At 45.4% G+C, this 21,847-nt stretch overlaps 1 long non-coding RNA gene across 1 annotated transcript in view; it reads left to right on the top strand.

Annotated features, from left to right (window-relative positions):
• Positions 1-16,972: 16,972 nt before the first annotated feature.
• Positions 16,973-21,847, top strand: part of LOC112550456 — a 30,952-nt gene continuing 26,077 nt past the window's right edge. Inside the window, exon 1 of the long non-coding RNA XR_003094318.1 lies at positions 16,973-17,456. This is a non-coding gene — a long non-coding RNA (uncharacterized LOC112550456). The remainder of the gene's footprint in view (positions 17,457-21,847) is intronic.

Here is a 21,847-nt window from a genome sequence, read left to right as displayed (position 1 = left end):
TACCGAGCCAACAGGACCTCATGTGGCTCAAACTTTCTCATTTCAGAGTTAGCTTATTAATGCCTCCTCTCTCTGGCTTTTCTCCCTCCCTACCCTTTTCTGTTATGGTCCTGGTGGTCAGCAACTCCTTTCTGATATAACCCAACTGTGGAAAAGGGTAGGTTATGAACCCTGTTTTGTCCAGGGTCAAAGTTGGGATGATTACAGCTTCTGTTCCCCTTTAAAAGCAAATAAAATGTACATGCGTCTCTACTGGATCATACAGAGGCAGCGGTTGCATCGGTAGCTCTATCAGTATCTTTCGACTGCCTACTCAAAGGGACCTACTCATTTTGTGATTTCACAAATCGTGAAATGGAGCAATGTCCACAAAATCCACAGAAAATAATAACTTACTAAAATGTTTCGCGAGCTTATCACGGCGAGGCCCCTCAGCCAGTCAGAGGCATGGGGTGGGGGGCCCTGCTGCAATAAGCTGCAAAAATGGTGGCCGGCCCCATGATCTACCCATGAAATCAGCCGTCCACCTCCTTGATTTGGGTAGGTCCCTAGTTATTTACATCTGTCTGAGCCTTTAAATGTGGGAGATGGCTCGTTCTCAGGAAGATCATGCTGGAAATTCCAAGTTCTGCTGGTTGTGGCCGATCATTGCAAAATTCTTCGCATTTGTTATTGAGTTATCTTATTCAGCAATGTAGTCATCTGCTTTAGTAGTTAAATAAATGGCAGCTTTGTGGTGCGGACACATTTGTTGGCAGTACCTGTGAATCTGAGAAATCAAGGAATAAGTGTGAAGACTGAACTCTTCCTCTGTGTAGGTGGATGCTCCCAGGCTGGACTAAGGCACGCCAGCAGGGCAGTAGGTAAAAATTTACTCTCATCTTTGGGTCATTGCAGTTTTTGCAATCAACAGGGACCACGGTCTGGAACTTGATGATTAGCTGACTCTTCTAAAGCACTTGCACATGCCCACGAACCTATGGAAATGCTTCCTCGGGACACTCCCTGAACTGCGCGTCTCAGATATCCCTGACAGATGAGAGGTGGAGCTCAGTAATTATGTCAGAAAGTGGCATTTGCTGGCTTCACCCTCCTTGAGGTTTTTTCCTCAGTGTCTGTTGCTCTGTTTGTTCAGAGCACATTTAAATAGGCAATTAGTTTTCTGCATGCATGCGCACGGTGCTTTTTAAAAATCTTCTTGTGGCATAGAAGAATACGTGGGGGATTTAGCGTGTTGTATTTTTAACTTGGACCTTTGCCTATATCTAAGGCAGTGGTCCTGGCTTCTTTCTCTTCTATCTTGGTTTTTTCCCCTTACTTAAAATGACACACAAGGCTTCTCTAGAAACGTTTCAAAAAGCTGCAGTCAAGTCACACTATTGTAAGCTGTAGTATTACGGTTGCTTCCTGCACTGTTTGTATAAGAGTTGTTAGCTCCATTTTCAGAGGGGTCTGCCAGCATTTTGCTGAAAGATGAGGCACCAAAAGTATCAAACTGCTGTTTTAAAATGTAGTTAGCACGGTAATACCAACCAGCCTTGAGCCAGTCCTCCCTTCTCTCAGACCGCAGACTCTCCTTGTTCTTTGGGACAGCAGCATCCCCTGCCTCTTACTTTACACTGAAGGGCTACCTGTGCTCCCTTTTCTACTCTCTGGTAAGTTCCTGCACTGTTTTGCAAGCTTTTACGTAGGGGTGTGTGTGGGGGGTGGGGATAGGCCAGCAAAATCATTTAACCTAAAGCTGGGAAAGACCCGTTGGATCAGCTGGATCAGCTCTTCAGTGTTCCTGCCAACGCCGGATTAGTCAAGACACTGCTACTTCCTAGTGCTTTGTCCGTCTTGCTTTAAAAGTTTCAAGCAACAGAGCTTCCCCCCTCCACATTCCCTTGGGAAAACTTTTCCTGACAAGGAAGATGCATGAGTCTGTGTGAAAGTTTCTTGACATCTAGCTTAATTCCCCTTAATTTAATTTTAACTTCCCTTTTGCGTTTAAGGAGTAAAATCCCTTTTGAGAAAAAGGGTAAAAGGAGCACTTTCTCTCTTGCTACTTGATGATTTCAAATTGGGATCATTTTAACGAGCAAATTCTGCTTTCCCACAAATGCACTCTCCGTGTTAGGGTGGATTTAACCCCCAAGGGAGGTTTTCATGCCAAAAAGTATGACAACTTTTAGTGTTTTGACGGGTATTTTGGACCATTTGGGGTCACAAGTGTGAAAAAGTTACAAGTCACTAAATACTTTGCTCCAGGCAGGCAAACCTCTGCCTTCTCACTTGAAGCAAAGCTCTTGGGTTTTATATTGCAGCAGCTTGTGCTATCCCAGTGGGGGCCGCCCTTTTTGGCAGGTGTGCTACAAATTAAACCCCATGCCCTCCCTGAGTGTCACCCTGATCGCCTTCCCTTGCATGATCTGCTGCTCTGCTTTCTGTCCCCTACTGTACCTGCCATTGTTCTGGCTGCCCCCTCCCCAATCAGTGATGTGCCACACACACAGGTTGCCCATGTCTCTTGGGGCACACATGGTGTGGGTTGACCACCCTGGCCTAGTCCTTACCAGGACTGAACACTCGTTGTGCTGGCCACTGTCCATACGCATCTCGGGAGACAGACTCTGCCTTAAAGATGGTCCAGTTTAACTATGTAAAGCCAGCTAAAGGTAAGAGAGAGGAAATGTCTGTTCCCTTTCTGGGGCCTGAAGAGTTTAAATGAGCCACGAGAGCTTATACAGTAAGCTTCTGGCTAAGTAGGGGTTTCAGATCCAGTAGGACTTGTGCACATAATTGATGGGTGTTTTCCAACTCTGACTTGCGGTGTCCGGTCCTGTTTAGTTTCACAACTTCTCAGTTTCTTGGTGCAGCAGCCTCTTCGATAATGCCGCTGGCAGTAGGGGTACAGTCATTCTGTACAGCTGCAGGGGTGAGGATTAAAATAGAGAGTCTTATCTTCTTTCTTCCTTTCTGTTCCCTGCGGCTCTCCAGAACTGCTTTTGGGCCCCTGCCCATGGCTTGTGGAAAGCATCTTACTGGGGTCTGATTAGCTGCTTAGTTGTTTAACTGGCATCTGTCACTTTTTTTAGGCCCTGCTGCTTGTGCTCATTGGCTTTTATTATGACAATGGGAAAGAGATTTAAACATAGGAACCCAAGCATCCTGAGATCAGGGTATCTTGACAGTTATGGCCAACAAGCACTTCCGAGTTGGGTTATGTGACTGCAACTGTTTTCACATGGCAGCAGAAATGACCTACTTATCTGATTAGTGCCACCATAAAATTGCTAAAGAAACCATCCCTGTTTATTTGTGTTGAAACCAGCATGGTTTGTGGCTTGTATGTCTTTTCTACCACCTTTCAACTACCAACTTTTTTCTTGATGACAAAACACCCCTGGTCAGATTCTGAGTGTTTAGGGATACCAGTATGAATCCGGAGTACCTCCAAGAAAGTGACTGTGGATTTGTGCCCGAAAGCTTGCAAAGAACAAATTTTCCAACTATTTAATTGGTGTAATAGAAAATATCACATTTACCCAAAGAACCTTGTCTAACTGTGGATTTACACCTTCCTGCGGTCAACAGCTGAATTATGGATAATGGAGCATCACATCTACTTTCTCCTTGTGTTTCCCCATGCAGACCCTCCCCACAAAAAACCCACATTGGAATAATGAAGCAATAAGTCTTTCTGAGCAGAGATTTCATGTCCATTGGCAGAGTTTCTCTGATAAATACCTTCTACTGTGCTGGGAGAAACAGCCCCGTTGCATGGAGGGAAAAAAAAAAGAACGAGGGCTATTACTGGAGTCTCTGTTTCTGTTCTGTGCTTATGACCCTTGGTCTTGAGACCAGCTTTGACTTAGCGGGACCTTTTCTGTGAATTGGTTGTACGATCTGGCCCTGAATTAGCAAAACATTTCAGGATAAAATAAAGCGTCACCGGAAGTTGGCGACAGGTGAAGATATTAAAAACCAGCACCGCCATTTAGAATCTGATGCTGACTTTGGTTAGGTTGGTTCTAATCCCCGTCCTGCAGGATACGCAGTTGTTCCAAAGTTGGAGGCCTACCCATGGCATCCGAGATGAGGAAGATTACCAGATATTAGAGGAATAGTGTGTGTCTTTCTTTTCCATCTGAGCCAGTATAGCTTCCTGTGGACTGAGTATTTAGTTGCTGTCTGGCCCATGTTGTGATAAAGGAGGATCTTGGTGGCATTCAGCAGATGCCATCCAGTGGCGTAGTTCCATTAGCACAAAGATGGAAAGCCAAAAGGGGACGTTTTTCACTTTCATAATGTCAGCATCACTGAAAGGTGACAGGTGAGGCTGGGCTGGGAGGAAGGGGCTTTTACAATGTCTTTAAAAATCCTGGTCTCCCCACTCACTAAGCAAATATAAATCACAGGACTGTGAAATGGGTAAATGCTTGTCCTTAGTGAACGAGTCAGGCTTTTCATCCATATTGTGTTCTTTCTACCTCCAAACTCATGCTGTTTTAAGAGCCGTATTGTAAGGGAGCTTGTTCTGCTCGGTTGAAGATCAGCAAACTGGAAGCTTAGTTCCTAGGGTTTGTTTCTTTGATCACTGACTGTTTGGCTGATTAATGAGGTGTGAACTCAGCTGTTGAAGGTAAATGTTGCAACTCTATGGGAATTGTCACCTGAGTTGCCACATAAAGGGCATGAAATTGTTGTCAGAGAGGAAGTAGCTGAAACCAATTCGGTAACAGTTCCTATTTGCCTAGAGCAGTAGGTCTCAGGGTACTCAAGACACTAGCAGATGTGATGCTTGGTATTATCCCCTTTTTACCCTGGTGGAGCCAGGGGAAGCTGATGCACAAAAAGATCAAGAGACTCGCCCATAGTCACACAGGAAGCCTGTTGCAGAGCTCAAAGCTAGAAAGAGTTCCTGGCTCCCAGTCCTGTGATTTAACCACCAAACCGCAGTCTATCTGGTCCACAAGTGACTTATATTAGCTTGCTATTGGTTGCTTGAGAAATAACCAGTGTTAAACCCTCCAGACAGTTTTCCCTGGTGATGAATGATGTAGTCTCCCGAGCAGACATGTTAACCCCTGCAGCTCAGTGCCGGAGTTCTTTGGGTTCGTCACCTACTTGCCGAAGAAAACATCAGATAGCGCTTTCGGTTTGTGACCTATCAAATGTATTTGTTCTTGCTAATGAGGCAACTACATAAATATAGCTTGTTACTACTGTACACCCTGGTTACTACACTAGATGTTACAGTGCAGAACATTTCCGGGGTGGTACTTTACTGACCTTTGAGGAAAATGAACAAGCAGAGTCTCTTCTCTCTCCCCATGTGCTGAGTCAAGGCTGCTGCTTTCTAATAGAGATAGTATCTCTTGTTACCCAAAGCCGGAAATTTAATTAATGGCTGCAAACATCTGGGCGATGGCTATGTTTACACCCCGGTATATAAATACACTAGAATTAGCAGCTACTGTAGAGATCTGATGATATCTTTGGAGCAGTGCTGTTGAAACTGGGCAACTAGAAGAGGTTGCAAGACTGAAAGTGGCTTATTTGGGGAGGAGGAGAATAGTTCAACTTTGGGGCAAGACCCCTGGTTTTCTGTGCCTTCTCTAGGGGATTACAGCATGCCAGCCTGTATGTGCCCTGTACTTTCAATTGGATAGAAGGTGTTCTTCATTTCCTGTGTGACAGCGCTACATTGCAGCTGTATTCTGTCCCAGAGCTAACTGTACTTAGGGAGTTACTGTTGAAAATTGTCAAATGCTCTACCAAGATAAAATGTGCCTTGTGTATGTCTGATTGCATTATGTTTCCACATCAGGTCTGAGAGGAGTACATTTGGCTGTCTTAACCTCAGTGGTCAGACAGACGTGCATAAAATTAAAGACACGAATCTGTGTGTAGCCACCCCAATAACTGGTCTGTACTTCAGATAGTCTGAGTGACTGTAACTCCCATTTGACTTGAGTTGGACTGCAGATGCTTCACAGGCTGTGAAGATCCAGGTGTACATACCAGGAAGCATAGGGCCATCACTAAAGGCACCCCACTTTGAAACCTGAGCGCTCAAAAAAGTTATTAATTCCAAAGCCTACCTATTATGTGCTATTAAAATAAGAGAACTGCCAGGGTCTGCTTTGAACACTCAATATGTGTGCAATGTTCTGCTGTGAGCATTTGCATGCTAGATACAATCTCAGTTGGTATGATATAGATATCCATCTACCGCACATGCCTGGTGCTAGTTCAGTGAACTGCAGCACAAACGTGTGTGTGTGTGTGTGTGTGTGTGTGTGTGTGTGTGTACGCAGTGAAAATAAATATAGAAAAAAGAGAGAGAGAAAATCTCTTAGTACCCAAAGCTGCAAATCATAGATGACATGTAAGTGTTGATAGTCAGGGGGGTGGGAGGGCACAGCTCCATGCCACTGCCCCCACTGCTGCTGGGCAATGGTTCTAGCATCCCACCATTGAAGCAGAAACCTGGGGGGGCATGCGCCCCCACTGGCCCATCCACATATTGCCTATGCTGAAAATGTATTTTATGGCTGCATATATTAATACTGAGATACTATCTCTGTAGCTATATATATTTTGACACTATTAGACTGATATTGGGACCAAACTTCCATTGATTTCAATTATGCTTTTTCCTCATAAGTACAACTTGAGTCAGAATCTGGCCTGGTATATTTGGCTTTCGTTTACACTTGCTTCATCATCTAGATGCGTGGTCCTTGATCTAAAATGACTACTTTGTCCATTTATTATTCTGATGAAAAAGGATAGAGATGCCTGTAAATTCTCCCTTAGTTGGCAGACTCGCCTTCACCTAATGGCTTTGCTGAATTATGTCTATAGCACGCATAGGTTTGAAAGAAGGTTCTCCCTGGAAGTTTTCATTTTCAATTAAAAGTCTATAATTGACAAGCTAGGTTTCTTCATTTTGCTAGTATCCCATCTTACATGTCTAAATATACACAGCACTTGCAGATGTTGGCATTAAGCTAACAGTTGTGGTTAATTCAGTTCAAATTCAGCCTTTATTTGCATCTTCATAGTAGGATGGAGTTGTTCTTGCTCCGTACTGATTTCAACTGATACTCACCCCATTCTCAGTAAGAGTGGTGGTGGACGGGTCTTATTCGACCTGGAGGGATGTGGGCAGTGGGGTTCCCCAGGGCTCAGTCCTCGGGCCCGCATTGTTCAACATCTTTATCAGTGACTTGGGCGAGGGAGTAGAAAGCACCCTGTTCAAGTTTGCAAATGACACTAAGATGTGGGGTGAAGTGGGTACACTAGTAGGAAGGAACAGGCTGCAAGCAGCTCTAGACAGGTTACAGGGGTGGGCCGAAGAGAACAGGATGGGTTCAACACTGACAAGTGCAGGGTCCTGCACCTGAGGAGGAGAAACCAGTGGCACACCTACAGGCTGGGGAGCTCCCTTCTCACCAGTGTCGAGACAGAAAAGGATCTTAGAGTCATCACTGATGCCACAATGAACATGGGCTGACAGTGTGGGGACGCGGTCAGGAAGGCTAACCGTACCTTGTCGTGCATCCCCAGATGCATCTCAAGCAGGTCCAAGGAGTTGATCCTCCCCCTCTATGCGACCCTGGTCAGGCCGCAGTTGGAGTACTGCATCCAGTTCTGGGTGCCACACTTCAGGAGGGGTCAGGACACCATGGAGAGGGTCCAGAGGAGGGCCACCCGCATGATCTGGGGACAGCAGGGCAGGCCCTACGAGGAGAGGCTGAACTTTTTCAGCCTCCACAAAAGAAGGCTGAAGGGGATCTAGTGGCAGTCTACAAACTAGTCAAGGGGGACCAGCAGGCATTGGGAGAGTCCCTGTTCGCGGGAGTTACAAGAAACAACGGACACAAGCTAGCGGAGGGGAGTTTCAGGCTAGACATCAGGAGGCGCTATTTCACTGTCAGGGCCGCTAGGATCTGGAGCCAACTTCCAAGAGAAGTGGTACTGGCTCCTACCCTGGGGGTCTTTAAAAAGAGGATGGATGAACATCTGGCCAGGGTCGTTTGCCCCCGGTCCTCTTTCCTGCCATGGCAGGGGGTCGGATTAGATGATTTCCTCAGGTCCCTTCTGAGTTTACCAACTATGAAACTATTTTTAGGAATCAAAACGTGCCCCTTTGCTGTTGTGTTTCAAAAGAGTAGTCCAGTAAAAACTCTACGAAAGTGAAAAAAGGCAAATATGATCCCATCAGAAGGACCATTTCCAGGAGAGATAAAGACAGGGTGGTGCCACTGTAGAAGAAGTTTTTCTTCTTCACTGCCATTGCATCTTCAAGGTGTCATCTGGCAGAACTGTTTTGGATGGCAAATGGCCTGGTTAATCCAGCTTGCCTCTGCCCAGAAACTAAGTCAACTTTAGTTCTCTGTGATTAGTTTGCCACCTACTTTGCAGACAAAATTGCCCACATCCAGTACAGCTTGGGGACCATGACTTTTGCTACAGAGTCAGAGTTTGTGGTTGAGGAATCATAGAATCATACAAAGTGAGGGTTGTTGGACCTCACATCTAGTCCAACCCCCTGTTCAAAGCAGGACCATCCCCAGCTAGATCACCCCAGCCAAAGGGTTGTCTAGCTGGGTTTTGAAAACCTCCAAGGATGGAGCTTCCACCACCTCTCTGGGTAACCTGTTCCAGTGTTTTCTTTCCCTCCTACCTAGGGACAAAATTCTTCCTAATATCTAACCTAAACTTCCCTTGCTGCAACTTGAGACTGTTGCTCCTTGTTCAGTCAAATGCCACCACTGAGAACAGTCCAGCTCCGTCCTCTTTTGAACCCCTCTTCAGGTAGTTGAAGGCTGCTATTCAGTTTCCTCTCAGTCTTCTCTTCTCTACACTAAATAAGCCCAGTTCCCTCAGCCTTGCCTCATAAGTCACGTCCCCCAGCTGCCTCACCATTTTTGTTGCCTTCCGCTGGACTCTCTCTGATTTGTCCACATCATTTCTGTAGTGGGGGGCCCAAAACTGAACAGTTCTCCAGATATGGTTTCACCAGTGCTGAATTGCCTTCTTGGCAACAAGGGCACACTGTTGGCTCATATTCAGCTTATTGTCCACTTTAACCCCCAGGTCCTTTTCTGCAGAGCTGCTGCCCAGCCAGTCACCTCCAGCCTGTACTGGTGCATGGGATTGTTCTAGCCTGAGTTCAGGACTTTGCACTTGTCCTTGATGAACCTCATGAGATTCCTTTTGGCCCAATCCTCCAATTGTCTAAGTCGCTCTGAATCCTAGCCCTACCCCCCAGCGTCTCTACTGCTCCTGCCAGCTTGATGTCATCTGCAGACTTGCTGAGGGTACACTCCTTGCCATCTTCCAGGTCATTGATGAGGACATTGAACAAAACCAGCCCCAGGACCGAACCCTGAGGCACTCCACTTGATACCAGCTGCCAACTAGACATTGAGCCATTGATTATTGAATCCAATGTTCCAGCCAGTTTTCTGGCTACCTTACAGTCCATTCATTCAGCCCGTACTTCCTTAGCTTGCCTGCAAGAATCCTGTGGGAGATGGTATCAAAAGCCTTGCTAAAATCAAGGTACACCACATCCACCGGTCTCCCCGGATCCCCAGAGCCAGTCATCTCATCATAAAAGGCTTTTGTGTTGGTCAGGCATGACTTGTCCCTTGTGAATCCATGCTGACTGTTCCTAATCACCTTCTTCTCCTCAAAATGCTTAGAAATGGATTCCTTGAGGATCTGCTTCCCCCATCCAGTAACAGTCCTGCACTTGCCCTGATGCTCCTCTTGCTACTGACAGACTTGTAGAATCCCTTCTTGTTACCCTTCACATTCTTAGCTAGCTGCAGCTCCAGTTGTGCTTTGACCTTCCTTACTTCATCCCTGCATGCCCAAGCAATGCTCTTAGATCCTTCCCTAGTTATTTGTCCAGGTTTCCACTTCTTATAAGCTTCCTTTTTGTGATTTTGTTCACTGAAGAGTCCCCTGCTAAGCCAGGCTGGTCTTCTGCTATACTTGCTAGTCTTCCTGTCTATCAGGATGGTTTGTTCCTGCACTCTCAGTAAGGTTTCTTTAAAGTACAGCCAGCTCTCCTGGACTCCTCTCGCCCTCAGACTGGCTTCTCAGGGGATCCTGCCCATGAGTCCCTGAGCAAGTCAAAGTCTGCTTTTCTGAAGTCCAGGGTCCTTATTCTGCTGCTATCCATCCTTTCCTTCCTCAGGATCCTGAGCCTGCCTAATCTCAAGGCTAAAGTACTGTAATGTGCTGTACATAAAGCTGTCTTTGAAAAGTGTTTGCCGGCTACAGCTGGTGGAAAATGTGGTGGCTTGCTTCTGACAGGGATGGGTCACCAGGAGCGCATAAGTCCAGTCCTCCAGTGTCTGCAGGGGCTTCTAGTAGAGCTTTCTGGGTGCCATTCACAGAGCTAGTTTTGACCTGTAAAGCCCTAAATAGCCTGGTACCTAACTTTCTAAGGGACTGTCTTTTTCCCATATGCCTGAACATGATCCCTAAGGTCAGCAGCCTCCTGCAAGTGCCATCAATATGCCAAGACCACCTGGTGTGGAATGTCATTCTCATCCGTCATTCCTCAGCTCTGGAGTTTCGTCCCTCTTGAAGCCCAGCAGAGCCCAAGGCTGGACATCTTTCAGAAGTGTGACAAGACCTTTCTGTTTGGGCAGACGTTTAGCAACCAAATTAGACTGGGATATTGTTTAGTGGGTCTCAGCTTTGTTATGTTTTTTTATTTATTCTAATCGCCCTTTTAAGTTGCTCGATCTCTTTTGCCGTAGGTTACCCTGAGCTTTTTGGGGGAAGGGCAACATATAAATTGTACAAAAAAGTAAATAAATACATAGGGTACTGGGAGATCTCAACTGGAATAAACTAGCTGCAGCTAGTTCTAATCAGACCCTGTTTCAGGCCAATGAACAGATGCTGAGAAGGGCTACTAGGATGATCAGGGGAATGGAGAAGAAAGTCAGAAGAACGTGTGTTTTTTAGCCTAAGAAAACAAAAGTTGAGAGGGAGTAGGTATTCAATAGGGGGGGTGGTAAACATTAGGGAGGGAAAAAGCAATTTTAATCTGAAGGACAGTGTCATTACAAGAACACACATACACGTCAGCCACAAAGAGTGAAGTTGGAAGTTAGAAGATGCTTAACCACGAAAGAAGCTTGTTTCGGGATCAGTTTCCCCATCAGTCGTGGGGACAAAAGCCCTAAACACTTGCAGCTTGATCAGTTTCTGAAAATAATTGGATGAGAGGGGTAACCTGCTGGAGCAGGGGGCTCAGGGTTGCCAACTGGCAGTAATTTTGGCAATAAAAAAAATCAAGCTAAAAAAGACTGTCAGTAAAGTCCAGAAAAAAACTCAAAACTTTAGCCATCAGTAAAAGCACTAAGCAGCTCCCGCTTGATTGAAGCTCTGAGAGCATAGCAGTCCTACCTGATGTCCAAGTGAGAGCGCAGAACCCTGCAGGGAGCCTTCTCAGCCATGTGCTGTTGCTGTTGCATCCCAGGCTGCCTGTAAACCTGTTGTATCTCACGTAGGCGTCTTTGGGGGTCCGTGCCGAGAAAGTGGGGAGTTGAGCTAGCAGCAGAAGGCTGGGGGGTGGTGGGATAGGGGGCAGTATATTGCAGGTTGAACTTGGGGGCATCAGAGTGGAGGTAAGGAGGAGGCCTCTGGTAGGAGGGAGGGGCAGCACAGTGTAAAGCCATCACTACAGTCAACCCAACTCAAAATATTTTTTACTGCAAACTTTTTACTGACAACCAAGCTTTTCCTTTTTGCTACAGTTGATGTTAAACCCCTAAATTTGAACCCAGCTCCTCTAACTGGGGTCTGGCAGCAGGACAGGTCCTGGCAGAGGAGTTACGTTTACGTTATGTACAATATATCAGGAAAAACATGTCAGTTAAAAAAAGAAAAAAAAAAGACTATCAGTAAAAAGCTTTCAGATTGTCGGTAAAAAAAAAAATGTCTTAGGCTAGCAACCCTGGGGGATCTCCACTCAGTGAGTTAGGATGTCCCTTCTAGCCCTATAGCATTGTGAAAGAGGATTTGTGAAGGAAGGAAAGGATCAGCCTTCTGTTTGATTTGATAGGCTTATGTTCAGAGAGGGGAGTTCTGCCTTCATTAAAGATACTAGGATGTTTCTGAGATGCTGGCCAAGTGACCAGGAAGGTGGTTTAGTGGTCTGCGCCCAGCATGTAATAGGCTTTTACACCTTGGAACTCCTGATCCCAGGAAGGATCACTTGGCCTTTCATCTGATTTGCATGTATAAATTAATCACTGTGTGGCCGCATCTACACAAAACGCTGATTATGCAGTCGGTGCTGCGTAGTCATTTAGTACTTGTTCAGTACTTATATAAGTACAAGTACTAAATGACTGCGCAGCAACCCAAGCTACTGCACAGTAGTGCTGACGGATACCATTTTTGTGATGCTGCTGCTGCTGCTCAGTAGCTTAATATTACACAGCAGTGTTGCATCACGGTGGTTGCCACGTGACGATACTGACGGTAGGATCAGGTAACTGCGCCGTCAGCATCTCGTGTAGAGGTGGCCTCTTTTTTGAGGCTGGATCTCTGTCTCAGACAGGTGCTCTTGTATGATCACAAATTAACAAGTTTGATGCAGGCATTAGTGGCTGCAATTCTGTGGTTAGCATTATGCAAGACTTTAGACCAGATGATTGTTTGGTTTGCTGACCTCAACATCTGTGAAAGTAGCAATAATAAAGAAACAAGCACCACACAGTTGGGGGTCAGAATCCCAAATTTATTGAAAGGGGAGCTCACTGGCAACACTCTTAATCTAAATTATTTTAAAGCCAATTTAATACTAATCTGAAAAGGGATTTAAGTAGTGTGTAAGCGTTAAATTTACTCCCCTTAGGTTCTCTTACATAACATAGTACAGAGATACCAAGGAAGCGCTCAGTTTTAAGTGTTAATGATTACCAAAGCATTTTTTTCAGGTCTTATCACATAATATGGTGATAAGTGAGTGGCCATTTTGAAGCTTAACGGTTGTCACTTAAACCTTGTAGACACTGAAAAATTCAGGGATGAGACTTAGACCCTCCTCTTCCCAATATGTGGTTCCCAAGACTGGAGCTAGTAGTAGGCTCTCTATTTTTTAAATAGCCACAATTTGTTGGCCCTCAGTTGTGCATTCATCAAGAGAGGAGGATATGCACACGCACACACACAGAGGCATTTTTCCTTTGGTTCGGGTGCTGGAAGTCTCTGGCTTGGGTGTTGAAGGTCTTTAGTCCTGTCCCCACTGATGAAGCTGCAGGACCATCCCAAAGGCACCATGCACTATGCTGGGGCATTTGATTTGGGACTGGTCTCCACAGCCAGTCACAGCTTTGGTTTCCATTGGACTTGGTTTTCTGGTTGAATACAGAGTTGATCTGTCCCCCTTAGGCTGCGAGACCAGCCTTCAGGAATGAAGGTGGTGGCTGTCACAGAGCAGGGATTCGCTGTGCTTGCTCTGTATGAACGGGCTTTGCTTTTCGGGGCTCTTCACTGAGAAGGTTGGAAGGGGCTACACAGAAGCTTTGCTGCACATCTTGTCAATCTTCACACCTTGTTTGGGTCTTGGAGATAGAGCAAGTGACTGAGCTTTCTTCAGCCCACTGAGAAATGAAGGCTGCCATCCTTCAGGCTGGGAAGTTTTGTTTTTTTTTCTATTTTAGCAGCTTGTGCAGAAATGGTTCAGTGACTGTGAACCATTTTAGGGGCTGAGCAAGCACGCAGAACATGTGATTCATACCTGGGCTTTTCTCTTCCTTTTTGTAGTGTGAACTTGCGGAGGTGTTTGGAGATTTCAGAGAAAAAACTCCAAGAGAGGCCTAGGCTATGACTCAGCCCCCTTGGGAACCCTTGGGGTGTTTCCCCCACCCCCTCATTAAAGAGTTCACTGGTAAGAAAGTTCTCTAAGAGGTTTTGCCCCATCAGTTGTGTGGCTCAGCTGATTTTGCCTAAACGCAGCTAGTCGGTGAATGGAAAGATCACATCATTGCATGTGAGAAAGTTCTTGTTATCTCCAAATAATTATAACGGCAGTGTTGACTGCTATTAGGGCTTCAGAAAATAACCATGCCAGGTAAGAACCTGACCCAGTGCCTTAATGATGCTGTGGACCTAGGTTTCATTTTTTTCCAGTCTTCTATGCCTTGAACTAACAGCAAGGACTAGGAGCAAAAGAAACCTGTAAGAGGTCTTGGTATAATCCCTGATTCTACAAAAATACTTACTCTTAGGAGTAATCCCAACCCTGTTCAACAAAGCAGTTGAGTTTTGTGGAACTTAAATTTGTGCTTAAAGTGAAGTATATCTCATAGCTCTAGTCTGCATACAATTTTAAAAATCTTATTATTTAATATCTAATATTAATGAGTTATGGGTCTTTGGAAGCAATATTTTTAAACAAAGCAAATGCAGAACCCTAATGCAGATGCCGCTTTGCTGGTGTAAAAGACCTTATATCTGTATTGCTCATTCCCATCTGGGAAGAGCAATAAGCAAGGCTGCTCCAAACACATTTATCTTGGTAAAGAGGGTCATACCGGTGGGATGATGCCAGTGTAGATAAAGCAGTTTGCCTCTGTGAATCTGTCAAACTTCCATACTTTCCTGAACATCAGTGGGATTCCTCCTATGCCTACATTTAAGGATTTGCTTTAAATGCTTTGCTGAATTGGCAGACAAAACTCTTTGGGTAGAGGCGGTATCTTTTATTAGACCAACTAAATAGTTGCAAAAAAAAATGGTTCTTAAAAAAAATGTTCTTTGCAAGCTTTCGGGCCCACATGCCCTTCATCGGGCAAAGGAAAAGCTGAAGCTGTTATGAGTTCTCCAAAGTAGAAAAGAAGCCAATCTGTAAAAAGCTGCTCTGTGAAAATGCAAATGTTAAGTAGTTTGGGAACACAATCTCTGGTAAAAAAGCAGGCAGGGTACCTGTGGTTATCTGATGGCTTTTTGCTAACTAACGTTGGCCAAGTCTTTCGGTGATGAGTTGAACATCTGTGTAACAGTCAGCCTTTAAAGACCTGTAGGTGGGGGCAGAAGGCCTGACACAGCTGCTGTTCTTCCCAAGGTGGTGGCATTTTGTTTTAATTGTGGTGGTCCCTGCAAGACCAGGTCTTTGAGGCCACACGGTACCTGCACCGCAGTATATTTGCAGTTTATCTGTTTTGGTCGTGGCTGGTGTTTATAAGTTGTATTTACTATGCTGTTTCTATAAACATGGCGAAAAGTGCAACGTTTGGATTTTAGCCCAGTTTCTTAGTGAGATGTTGATGCTGCAAGCTGGTGCAGTCTGGAAAAAAGAGAGCCGCTCAGGATCGGGCGCTCTCCATATATACAAAAAACTCTCTCCTACTTCACTGGATGGGTTGGGCTCTCTCTGGGGTGTTACTGTCTTGCTCGTTCTACCTGCCAAAGTCCCAGGAGCACGTTTGTGTCCCTGCCCAATCTACCGGGCACAGCACAAGAATCCAAATGGACTAGAAGAGATTTTAATATGACATCTGCTGGGTGACTTCGAATCACAGAAAAGTTGAGTTGCAAGGGACCTCCAGAGGTCCCCTTGTCCCAACCGCCTGCTCAAGCCAGGGTTGTCCCTGTCTGAACTACCTTGACAAATTAGAATTAACTATCCTGTTTTTCAAAACTTCAAGAGCAACCCTCACACACAACTCGCAGACATAATGCCTGAAACATCCAAAACACCCTTTAACTTGCCACAGGTAAAGCAGAGGAAGGAGGGCACTGCCAGCATCCTTTCCCTGCAAGGACAGGAAATGGTTGTAAAAATATGTTTAAGAGACCCAAGGAAAAGGATTTCATAGACATTAGGGCTGGAAGGGACAGCACACCCTCACCTCTCCTCCTCCGCCTCCCCCTAAATTTTACAGCATCCCTAGACCATCTGCTCCACTGCCTCACTGCTTAAGGAAGATATTCCTGATGTGTGATCTAAACGTACATTGCTGCAGTTTAAAGCCACCACTACATGTTCTTCCCTCTTCAAGGGAGAAAAGTCATTTTCCCTCTTTATAGCAGCTCTCCAAATTTTTGACGACTGCTGCCATATCCCTCCTTTAATCACCTTTTCCCCATGCTAAACATGTTTAGTTCTTTCAAACTCTCTTCGACATTGCAGCCATCGTCTTCAGTAAGCATCACGAGTTGATCCCACTGCAGTAAAATCAATTGGTCCTTAGTCAGTGAGTCAGTTCCTTGATGTGGGGAAATTGTCCAGATCTTAATCTGAACCATACAAGTAACTGTTCAGAAGTGGGGTATAACGGGTTATTTAGTGGAGAGTCAAAACCAGATTGTGCTATAGTTTCTCTCTCTATCTTGGTTTTGGTTATATTGCTGTAATATGGGAGTTTGTGCATGCGTGTATGTCTGTGCAAAGACATACAAATGTTACATATGCGGCATATGGGGACCGCAAGCTTTGTACTATTGACTAAACTATATACATTCATGCTCGTTGCTCAGCACTGATGCAGCAATAACACCAAACAAGGAGAAACGGGAAAAATACAGTACTATTAGTGGAATAAACCCATGAGCCAGAATCCCAAAATCATAACCCTATCTGCAGTTGTTTGCTCTAGTTTACCATCTTTGCTAGCATGAGTCTGGAGTGAGCATCAGGTAGTGGGACTCAGAGTGGCCAATCCTCTTGAAGTTGGCTTCTGCGTAAATCTTTTCCCTGGTTTGTATTGTTCCCCCCACCCCAGAAAGAGAAGAATCGTTTTCCAGACCATTCTCTACCTGTAGCTGTAATTGCTGTGTTTCTTGACCCACTGATTTGATACATTGTTATTGGTCTGGGTACTGCTTTGATTTTTTAATTCTTTGTTAATGTTGTTTTTCCCTTCTTGTTTTTTTTTTTCTGTTTTAACAGATCAGTCTGGAAAATATGAACCATGAGAACATCCAGTCACCATTAGATAAGTATTACAGTGACTCACATTGTCATAGCATTGATAGAGACGGCTTTTAGAAAAAGATAGCAGTCTAGTGGCTGACACGCAAAACTGGGAGTCTTTTTTCCTGCCTTTGACACCTCGCTGTTCCTCTGACTTCCTCTATTTTTCATGAACAACACAATCCCTTGCTTGTGGTTCACTCACCTAAACAGTAATGCAGACACATTGCCAGACCCAAGAGGCAATACAGTGATGATTATTTAGTTTCTGCAAAGTTACTAAGACCATGTGTATTAATTACCTAGACAGACAAAACTCCTGGGGTAGAGGTGATTATCGTTTATTAGACCAACAAGATAGTTGATAGTTATTTGTATTGCCTAGACATTTTTGTATTGCCTAGATGTTTTTTAAGCATGCAGTTAGTGGCTTTCCTGTTTTTTGTGTGTTTTATCTTTTTCCAGCAGCTGATTTCTGTCTTGGGACCAGCAGCCCAGAGTGCAAGAGCAGGTAAGAGGACTGCTGTTTTGCACTTAACCTACGTAATTCAACACCATAGAAAAAAAAAATTAACCCCAGTGAAGTCAAGGCAAAACTTCCATTGACCACAATGGGAAACAGATTTTACCCATGGTGTTTGTGGATATTATTGCCCATCTAATCTGTTCTATACAGCTCATGGCATCATCAGGGCCTCAAAGGCATTATCCCAGATTGAAATAAGTAGTAGTCATAATGCCGAAGCAAAGGCAAGGGAGGGCAATCTGTTTTTAGGATGGAATTGCAAGAAGGTGAAGAATTGAATTGCAGAAATAAAGGACACCTTTGAATTGGCTAGAGTTGCAAAAGCATCGCCACTGGCCAAGTTATAAGAAGGTTCGGACTAGAGACAGACTGTAGATGAGCAAAGAGAGGGAGTGAAGGGCTTTAAAGACGCTGGAGCAAGTTATGGACTTTCAATAACCAGGAAGAGCAGTTTTGTCTTGTGGATGGTGAGCCATGGACGGGTGTGTGTGGGTGGGGGAGCGGTGGATAGAGTTGCATGCCTTCTTTAGGAGAGAAGGGTGACATGAGCCTTTTGCGTTCCTGTTTGGTTTGTACTTCTAGTTTTGTGGTGTGATGGGTAGACCTATGCAGGGGGTCTGCTCTAGCCCTGGTACGTGTTGTAGTGTAGTTAGGAACGTCTTCGTATCTCTGAATAACGTTTGTTCAGAGCATTAGCACCATTGAGGAATAAAGGTCAAACCCTTAGGTGTCTCCCATGCTACAGAGGTGACTCCTCATAGTTTTATAGTTGTCAGGGGCCGGAAGGGACCTTACAGATCATCGGGTCCAGCCCCCCTGCAGTTGGGCAGGAAAGACTGCTGGGGTCAGATGACCCCAGCAAGATGGGCATCAAGATGCTTTTTGACGATTGCAAGGGTGGGCGATGGTACCACCTCTGCGGGGAGCCTGTTCCAGACCCTCGGTACTCAACTTGTAAAGAAGCTTTTCCTTCCGTCTAGTCTGAAGTGATCCTCACTCAGCTTGTGCCCATTATTCCTGGTCCTCCCCTATTGAACAAATGCTCCCCCAGGCCCTGGTGTACGCCCTGGATATACTTCCCTTGTTGTGAAGCAGGCCAGTGCAGAAATGTGTAGGAAAATGTGGTTTGTCTCGTGAGCTGGTGATCATGGCCGCACCGTTTCCCAATGATGGAATTGCCTTTAAAACCTTCTGGGGTCAGGCGTTGCCAGCTCTACCAGCGACTCAGCTGAGTCTGATTAATCTCACCACAAAAATGCTTGAAGTCACATCCTGACATTGCCCTTCAGAAGCCATTTGGCTTCCTGGTCAACCACATCTTATTGCCCCAGCCAGTGAGTGGAGGGCCGTGGCTTCAGGAGTTTTATGAGATGCCTTTCTAAGATGGTGTGTCCGCAGCTCAGGTGACATTGCAGGTGAGCGTTTCAGAGCTGCTGAAGTCTCTCTGCCATCACTCAGTGGAAATCCCAGCCTTCTTCCTCCGGGTATCTGCCATGTATTTGTCGCTTCATGGAGGATTCCACCTCAGAAGTCACATTCTGGTGTTTTCCCTGTGCGCTGTCTCTGCAATACTTAGTCGACCGTGCAGCTCAGGCATGCTGCCTGGCTGCCCAGCACAGCTCTGCGTTTGAGGTGGCTGATCAAAGGGGCTTTCCAGCCACAGAGGCCATTATTAGTAAGTTAGCATTTACATGCCCCTGTGGGCTAAACCTGTTAGCTGCATGCAGACTTTTCTACAGATTGCTCTGGCCTGTAAATAATAGACTCATGAAGTTTCCGAGAAGCGTAATAACTTCCCTAAATATTTTTACCCCATTCGAATGAGCGCTCACTTGTGCACATTCTCTCTCTCTCTCTCATTTTGAAAAGTTCATTAAAAGGATGAACAAGGTTAGATGCCTTTTATTTTTATTTTTTTAGCAGGGGTTTTTTTTTCTCTCCTTTTTGTGGTTTCCTTGTGGGCCGCTGCAGGACCATGAAAAGTCTGAACGAGTCTGGGGAGTGTGCTTGTAAGACCATGCAAGCTACAAGACCCAGGGTAAAGTTTTGCAAAAAAGTCCCATGGTCAGAAGAGACTTAGGCATCTAAATCACATAGTCCTTTTGAGACTGGGACTTCATTCCCCCGAGGCACTCTTGCAAATTATTACCTCCCTTTCAGAGCAGTCATGGCAGTATCCTGCTCCTATCAGAGGCTAATACCTATTAGCAGCAATTACAGTGGGTGTTTAGCAGTATTATTTTTCTCCTAGCATCTCAATATTTTGCAGGTGTTCTCCCCTGGATGCATTTCAGCGCTGGGAAATCTGAGGTGCTGAAATAAAGAAAAGACGTCTGCGGCTAGGCCAGGCTGCCAATTGAATGCTTCAGCATGGTGCTCCACAGCCATAGGAGCAGCCCACAGCCCCTGGCAGTGCCATGGGGCCACGTTGTGCCAGGATCATGATGAGGAAAGTGTTCCTGCACCAAGTTGCCAAATGGTTCAGAGGTGCCATGGCAAAAGCTGGGTGTGAAAGGCGTGGTGAATTAATTGACAGTCCCTTCAGTGTTTGGCAGGGAGGATCTTCTCATATCCCAGAGCAGTTCCAGGCCACTAGGTTTATACAAAGTTACATGTTTCAGTTGAAATGAGTACAGGGAGGAGCAGTTTCCTCTCTTGCCCTTTGTGGCTGCCCTGAGTTGCAAACCTGGCCAGCTTTTCCTTCCAAAAGCCCTTGCAGAACTGGATTTGGGGAGCTCCCCTTGTGATTCTGCAAGTTCTCCTTAAACTTGCTCCCTGAGCCCCTCACAGACCACCTACTTCCATCTTGTCTGCTCAGGCTGCACCAGCCAATCTCATCTTCCTCAGCTCATTTCCACAGCCAGAGGCTCTCCGCAGTTTGGGGTTTTGGAAGAAGGAAGGCTATTAAGCAGCCGTATCAATTTTTAAATCCCTTTCCTTCCTCCCTCCTTCCCTAGGAACCTCTGGTTCACTTGGTCTTTGTGTCTTTGGAGCCCCTTCCCTTTGGCTTATTTCTTCCCTTTTCAAGCTTTCTTCCCTTGCATTTTTCATGATATTCTCTGCCAAAGATGCTCAGCAGTATAATTTCTGTGCATGTCCTGACATAGGATTGTTTCATCGAAGTGAACAAAGCTGGGACCTGGCCTGGTATGAACCAAATCCCAGAGATTTGGAGCCTAAACACTTTTTGATTCCTACCGTACAATGTGTACATCCCCCAAAACTGGGCCCTGCAAGCTCAAGGCCCTCTCAGGAGGATCCCCCATGTTCCCCCTAATCAATCCTGAGTGTAAAGGAACAAAGTTAATACAGCTTAGAATTGGGCAGCTCTGCACATCTGCTAAAACCAACTTGGATAAAAGAGGAAGCATTGCCTCTTCAACAGTGTTTAATTTAGAAAGCTTTTCATCACCTGAAGGAACTGCACCCATTACACGTGCATGGTACCTGAGGGGCTACTGTGTTCAAGTTTACCCTTCAGGGCATGCTACAAGGATCACCTGGCCAGGGGGCTTTTTTGGAAGGATTGTTGCTTGGGGCAATTTGTAGGGAAGCGCTCTAAGGTTTAGTGAGTAACTGCTCCTTATGGTGAAGGTGGTTTGTTTCGGGGATTGGCACTTAAAATCTTGTCAAAGGTTCTCGGGTCTTCGGAGAAATGCCGTGTCCATGGTCTGGTTGAATGAATCTAAATAATTTTCTAATAAGTGGACCTTGAGTGTTTTATATTGTCCGGGGATATTGTGCTATATGGGAACTGCATGGAGGCCTGATTATAGCTGGTGGGCTGTAGCAAATACAGAATAGCCAATAGAAAGCAGCTTGTGCAGTGAGAAGTAGAGTTTCTAATTGAAGCATGTATGTTTAATCATGTCTGTCTGAAACAACTGTAGGATAAAACCTTGAGTGACAAGTCAGGAAGGAATATCTCAAGTTTATTTTGATCAAAGGAAGTGACAATCTCACAGCACACTTTGCACATGTGTAAACACCTTCCTGCTGCTGAGACCAACAGACACATCCTCTTGCCAGGCCCCTCTAGTCAGGTTTTACCCTGCCACCCATCATCCTAGTAGGCGAGCACCCACCACCTAAAATCATTAGTGATAGCAAAGCTCCTAGTGGACTTTATGGGGACCCTGGCCCATTTCCCTTTTTGGGGGGCAAAACTCTGCTTATGGTGGAGCGATATTTTTTTATATTCAGGGCATTTTCTCCTAACATCTTCCAAATGCATGTAAGGGTTTGCTCTCATATGGTGTAGGGTGCAGTCGGAGGCAGGAGCTTGGGAGGTAAACTGGCTTGCTCCTAGCCAGTGAGCGAATCACAAGACACAGCAGGTGAAACAGGACCCTCCCGTCAATGGCAGAACTCCGATT

This window comes from Alligator sinensis, unplaced genomic scaffold (genome assembly GCF_000455745.1).
Source record: "Alligator sinensis unplaced genomic scaffold, ASM45574v1 scaffold307_1, whole genome shotgun sequence".
Taxonomy (NCBI): Eukaryota; Metazoa; Chordata; order Crocodylia; family Alligatoridae; genus Alligator; species Alligator sinensis.
The sequence above is the reverse complement of the archived record's forward strand: the minus strand, read 5'-3'. Positions and strand labels throughout refer to the sequence as shown.